Source organism: Arachis ipaensis, chromosome B06 (genome assembly GCF_000816755.2).
Source record: "Arachis ipaensis cultivar K30076 chromosome B06, Araip1.1, whole genome shotgun sequence".
NCBI lineage: Eukaryota > Viridiplantae > Streptophyta > Magnoliopsida > Fabales > Fabaceae > Arachis > Arachis ipaensis.
Window position 1 is genome coordinate 49,072,578 of NC_029790.2, and position 7,050 is coordinate 49,079,627.

General features: G+C 36.8%; 1 long non-coding RNA gene across 1 annotated transcript in view; it reads left to right on the forward strand.

The window, feature by feature from the left end:
- Positions 1,137 to 7,050, forward strand: part of LOC110263982 — a 13,428-nt gene continuing 7,514 nt past the window's right edge. Inside the window, exons 1-2 of the long non-coding RNA XR_002349707.1 lie at positions 1,137 to 1,146; positions 3,652 to 3,653. This is a non-coding gene — a long non-coding RNA (uncharacterized LOC110263982). The remainder of the gene's footprint in view (positions 1,147 to 3,651; positions 3,654 to 7,050) is intronic.

The following is a 7,050-nucleotide window of genomic DNA, read 5'->3' on the forward strand; positions in this document are numbered from 1 at the left end:
CCATCCTATTCACTAATAACAATAATTAACAAGAATTTATCTTATTACGTCATCCCCAACGATGGAAGAAGATATAGGTTATCTTCCATGAGAGAAAGTCTAACAAGACTAGCTAATCTCAATCCAAATGTCCTAATCAACTCACTAATTGGATTAGCAAGAGATTAGAGTTAATGAAAATGATATTAACTAACAATTCTAGATCACTAACATAGGTTGGTTTTCATGACTCAAGATTGCCTAATTACTCTTTCCAACCCAAGAATGCTCAAAGTCTACTCTAAAGCCCAACCAAGCATTTTGTCAAACACTTGGTGGGTAATAAAGGAAAGCATGGTAAATATGCAAGAATAATAAAATCTAACAACTACCAATTGCAAGGAGAGTAAATTCACAACTCAATCATCAATAAAGCAAATATCAAACATCAAATTTCATTAAATGTAAACCAAATCCAACATAGAACATTCATAAACATAAAAGAGACATGAAAATAAAATTAACACTACAAACCATGAGAATGAAAGAGTAGAAGCAAGAAATCATAAAGGAAACAAGATGAAAACATGAAATTGGACTTAGATCTAAGATGAAATTGACCTAGGAACCCTAATTCTAGAGAGAAGAGGGAGCTTCTCTCTCTAGAAACTAACCTACATGATGCTTAGCTACAAACAATTGCTCCCCCTTTGCTTGGACTTCAATTCTGCATGAAATACACTCAGAAACAAGTTGGAATTGGGCTTGGGCAGCACAGAAATCGCCATCAGCGTTTTGCCTTTGAGTGAGTCACGTGCGAGTACGCGTCGATTGGCTATTTCTTCATCCGCGCAGACTCGTCATGTACGCGTGCGCATCTCTATGCGAAGTCACTTTTGCGCGCGCGCGCCTAGTATGCTTGTGCGCCCGTCGATGCATTCCCAATTCTTGTTTCCTCATGCATTGTCCACTTTGTATGCTTCTTTCCTCATTTCTTCTATCCAATACTTGCCTTATGAACCTAAAATTACTCAACAAACATATCAAGGCATCGAATGGAATTAAGGTGAATTAAAATCACCAATTTAAGGGCCTAAAAAGTATGTTTTTACATTTAAGCATAAATTAAGGGAGAATTACAAAACCATGCTATTTCATTGAATAAATGTGGGAAAAGGTGAATAAATCCCCTAAAATAAGCACAAGAGAAACCACGAAATTGGGGTTTATCAAATCTCCCCACACTTAAACTAAGCATGTCCTCATACTAAAATCAAGAAAGAAGAAAAAGGGTATCAACATTTATTCAATGCAAGCTAACTAAATGCAATCTATCTATATGAAACCTATCTATATAAATGTAATGGCTTAGTCAAAGTGAATCAATCTCCAAGAATATACATGCAAGCACAAGGGCTAAGGAAATAGCAATCAAAGCAAACCCACAAGTGGATTGAATCATTGAAAGATTTTACAAACTTGCAAGAAAAGATGATCATGGGTGGAAACATGTAATTGAGCGATCGAACCCTCATCGGATGTGTATCCGCTCTAGTCGCTCAAGTGTATGGGGTTGATTCACTCAATTCTCCCCTAATCATACTTTCCAAGATTTGTTTTTCATCTAACAATCAACAATTATTTCATGCATGCACACAAATATCATGAGGACTTTCCCATAGGTTGTAATGGGGCTAGGGTCAAGGTAGGATGCATATGGTCAAGTGAGCTTGAAATTTAAATCTTTGATTAACTTAAACTTCCCACCTAACCTATGAAAACCTATACAATTCTAAACAAACCTAACTACCCATTCTTCACTTTTCACACACACTCATGTATTTTCTTTTTGATCACCACACATATGCATTGACTCTTATTGAACTTCACCTTGGAGCTTTTTGTCCCCTTTTTATTGCTTTTTTTTTTCTTTCTTTTCTATATATTTTCTTTTTCTTCTTATATATATATATATATTTTTTTTTTCTTTTTGTTTTTCTCAATTTTTTTTCAAACTAAAATATATACAAGAACATCAATGCATATGGTTTACAAATGATTAATACATGAGTATGTACCCAATTCCCAAGATTCTCAACACAAATACAAAAACATACTTTTATCTTTACCCAATGTTCCCAACTCTCCCAAAATCAAATAATGAACACTCTCACTAGCCTAAGCTAATCAAAGATTCAAATTAAGGACATTTGTTATTTTTCACTTAAGCTTGTAATGTGCTACAATTAAGAACAAATGGGTTAAGCATAGGCTCAAAATTGGCTAACAATGGAAGATAAAAGGTAGGCTATTTGGGTAAGTGAGCTATTTGAACAATGGCCTCAATCATATAAATGCATGTATACATAAAATAATGGACATAAAGAATTAAATAAAGAAGGATTACAATCATAGGAAGAGAATAATGCACACAAGAAGGAAAGTAAGTGGTTATGTATGATGTAACCACACAATTAAGGCTCAAAACTCGCATGCTTGTGTTCTTTGCTCAAAACATGATCCACAAAGTATATAATTCAAGCAGGTCCTAAAAAAATTTCAACCAATTGGGGTGGTGCCCTAGAAATGAATTTCTTGGAAAATATCCTAATTTTGACTAAGCTTATTATATTCATATGAAAAATGAGAAAATGCAACTAAAAATCCTAAAATAAAATGCAAAAATGTTGGGATTAGAAACTTGTTACCCAAAAATGCCGAATGGTCGGACGACCTCCCCACACTTAAAAGTTTGCACCATCCTCGGTGCACTAAATGAGCAAGGGGGTACGGCGACTCTCCGAGTTGCCACCTTCATCTGATAGGTCAACCGGTTGTTGCGTGTTCTTCCTTCCGCTTCCATTTTTTCTTATGGTGCATCGATCATGAAAAACAAAATAAACACCGTAAGATGAGAAAATACATAAGCAAGGAAGCGTGAATTGTTGGAATGAGGTAAGAACCACTAGAATGGAGTGAGTGAATTAGTGTGACATTGATGAAAAATAAGTGTGTGGGTTCTAAAATTGCGCGTGGTTTAGAATACACACACACTAGTACAAAAAGTTATATCACAATTACACAAAATAAAACATGCACTTCACTCATTCTAGTGTGCTTGAGATACTTTAAAAGACTTGTAGGCCAAAATAACCCAACAAGTAGTGAAGAAGCATAAAAGTATTCAAGCAAAAATCAAGCAATTGTGAAATTGGATAATGCATGGACATTGATTGATGTGTAAGTAAATTTGATGAACAAAATGGTATAGAGAGCTCACACATCAAACAATGGCACACATTGAAGTTGTTGCAACACCTAAGTGACATAGAGGTGAAACACATGGATGCTATGGAACCTAGGAAAAAGGATATAAAAGTAAAAAATCAATCACATAGCAAGCATGATCCACAAAGCTTGAAAAGCTCAAAAATATGTCACTAGATAAGCTTTCGATCCAATTTCACAATTCCACAATCTTAATGCATGAAATAGGTGATATGAGTAAAGGGTAGATCACAAACAAGCATCACCTAAAAAAATGCAATGATAATATACAATTGCCTAGCAATGGATGATGAATGCATGATGGCCAAAACATCCAATTCAAAGAGGTAAGATGCATAAAGGCAATGTAACATGTACTTGGTGTTCACAAACATTAAGCATGAGAAGTTCCGAACCAAGTATCAAAATACAACCTCAAAAAAAGAAATCCAACAATGACAATTAATAACAATGATGTTAAACTAACATCCTATCAGTAATAAGCAGTAGCAAATAGTAAACAAGATTAGTAATCTAACACTTATAATGGAAAACAAAAATTAAACAAACTAACTAACTAAAAGAAATGGTGTTACATGATATTTGGTAGTGTTGGATGATGTTTGAAGGGTGGAAAGAAAAGAAGAGAAGAGAGAAGAAGGAAAGAAATGGAAAGAGGAGAAGAAAAGAAGGTGAGTGAAACAGGGAAATCCACGCGTGCGCGTCATGTACGCGTAAGCGTGGATTGATGAAATGTAAGTGGCGCGTACGCGTGAGGAACGCGTGCGCGTCGATGGGTTATTTCGAGAGCGACGCGTACGCGTGAGGTGCGCGTACGCGTGCATAGCCTTGCGCAAGAGGCACAAAATGCGCACAGTGCAAGCACAACTCTCGGGAAAATGGCTGGGAAGTGAGAAATTTTAATCCACGCGTACGCGTGCATGACGCGTGGGCGTGGGTGGTCGAAATTGCTTGATTCACGTGTAGGTGTGAAGCACGCGTGCGCGTGGATGGTGCTCTATTTTTCAAAATTTTTCTATGTTTTTGCACCAAACCAAGCATTCCAAACCTCCAAACAGCTACCAAAACATCATAAAACCTTATTTAACCTACTAGACTCCCAAATAAACTCAACTAACTAAACAAAACATGAAATTAAACCAAAATTACCAATATTTACAAAAGAGAAAAATGAAAAGATGTTACCATGGTGGGGTGTCTCCCACCTAGCACTTTTGTTTATTGTCCTTAAGTTAGACTTATGGGGTACTCCTCATCAAGGTGGCTTGTGCTTGAATTCATCCTTGAACATCCACCAATGCTTGGACTTTGATGAGCGGATAATTTATACGCTTTTTGGCATTGTTTTTAGTATGTTTTTAGTAGGATCTAGTTACTTTTAGGGATGTTTTCATTAGTTTTTATGTTAAATTTATATTTCTGGACTTTACTATGAGTTTGTGTATTTTTCTGTGATTTCAGGTATTTTCTGGCTGAAATTGAGGGACTTGAGCAAAAATCAGATTCAGAGGTTGAAGAAGGACTGCTGATGCTGTTGGATTCTGACCTCCCTGCACGCAAAGTGGATTTTCTGGAGCTACACAACTCAAAATGGCGCGCTTTCAATTGCGTTGGAAAGTAGACATCCAGGGCTTTCCATCAATGTATAATAGTCCATACTTTGGCCGAGTTTAGAAGACGTAAAAGGGCGTTGAACGCCAGTTCTACACTGCTGTCTGGAGTTAAACGCCAGAAACAAGTCACAAACCAGAGTTGAATGCCAGAAATACGTTACAACCTGGCGTTCAACTCCAGAAAGAGCCTCTGCATGTGTAACAGTCAAGCTCAGCCCAAGCACACGCCAAGTGGGCCCGGAAGTGGATTTATGCATCAATTACTTACTTCTGTAAACCCTAGTAGCTAGTTTATTATAAATAGGACTTTTTACTATTGTATTAGACATCTTTGAACATCTTTAGAATCATCTTTGGATTATCTTTTGATCTATTGATCACGTTTGGGGGCTGGCCATTCGGCCATGCCTGGACCTTCATCACTTATGTATTTTCAACGGTAGAGTTTCTGCACTCCATAGATTAAGGTGTGGAGCTCTGCTGTTCCTCAAAGATTAATGCAAAGTACTACTGTTTTCTATTCAATTCATCTTATTTTGCTTCTAAGATATTCATTCGCACTTCAACCTGAATGTGATGAACATGACAATCATCATCATTCCCTATGAACGCGTGCCTGACAACCACTTCCGTTCTACATTAGATTGAATGAGTATCTCTTAGATCTCTTAATCAGAATCTTCGTGGTATAAGCTAGATTGATGGCGGCATTCATGAGAGTCTAGAAAGTCTAAACCTTGTTCGTGGTTTTCCGAGTAGGACTCTGGGATTGAATGACTGTGACGAACTCCAAACTCGCGAGTACTGGGCGTAGTGACAGACGCAAAAGGATAGTAAATTCTATTCCAGTATGATCGAGAACCTCCAAGATGATTAGCCATGCAGTGACAGCGCATCGGACCATTTTCACAGAGAGGAATAGGATGCAACCAACGACAAGGGTGATGCCTCCAGACGATTAGCCGTGCTGTGACAGAGCATTTGGACCATTTTCCCGGGCGGATTGAAAGTAGCCATTGGCACCGGTGACATCCTTACATAAAGCCAGCCATAGAAAGGAGTAAGACGGATTGGATGAAGACAGCAGGAAAGCAGAGGTTCAGAGGAATGAATGCATCTCCATACGCTTATCCGAAATTCTCACCAATGATTTACATAAGTATTTCTATCCTTATTTTAGTATTAATTTCGAAAACTCCATAACTATTTTATATCCACCTGACTGGGATTTACAAAGTGACCATAGCTTGCTTCATACCAACAATCTCCGTGGGATCGACCCTTACTCACGTAAGGTTTATTACTTGGACGACCCAGTGCACTTGCTGGTTAGTTATACGAAGTTGTGAAGATAAGTTTAGATCATGGTTCTGTGCATCCGTTTTTGGTGCCATTGCCAGGGAATCAATTTCGAACAACAATTCACAACCTGAGTAACAATTTCGCATACCAAGTTTTTGGCGCCGTTGCCGGGGATTGTTTGAGTTTGGACAACTGACGGTTCATCTTGTTGCTCAGATTGGGTAACTTTCTTTTTGTTTTATTTTCAAAAATTTTTCAAAAACCTTTCAAAAATTTCTCACCTGTTTTCGAAAAAAAAATTTCTTTAAATAAAAATGTTTTCAAAAATATATTTTTCTTCAGAATTTTTTAAGAATGAATTCTAGTGTTTCATGAAGCTTGGCTGGCTGTTAAGCCACGACTGTAGGGCATGTTAGACGTGTCATGTCTGAGTTACATACTAAAGCTTGGCTGGCTATTAAGCCATGCCTGACCCTTTGATTGGAGCTTTAGTCTAAAGAGCATAAGATTCCTGGAATTCACATAAAAATTTTGGAATTCTCATTTTTCTTTTTTTTTTTTTCAAAATGATTTTCGAAAAAAAAAATTAAAAAGAAAATACAAAAAAATTAGAAATTCATAAAAATCAAAAATATTTTGTGTTTCTTGTTTGAGTCTTGAGTCATGTTATAAGTTTGGTGTCAATTGCATACTCATCTTGCATTTTTCGAAAATTTTCATGCATTCATAGTGTTCTTCATGATCTTCAAGTTGTTCTTGGTAAGTCTTCTTGTTTTATCTTTGCATTTGCATGTTTTGTGTCTTTTCTTGTTTTTCATATGCATTCTTGAATTCTTAGTGTCTAAGCATTAAAGAATTCTAAGTTTGG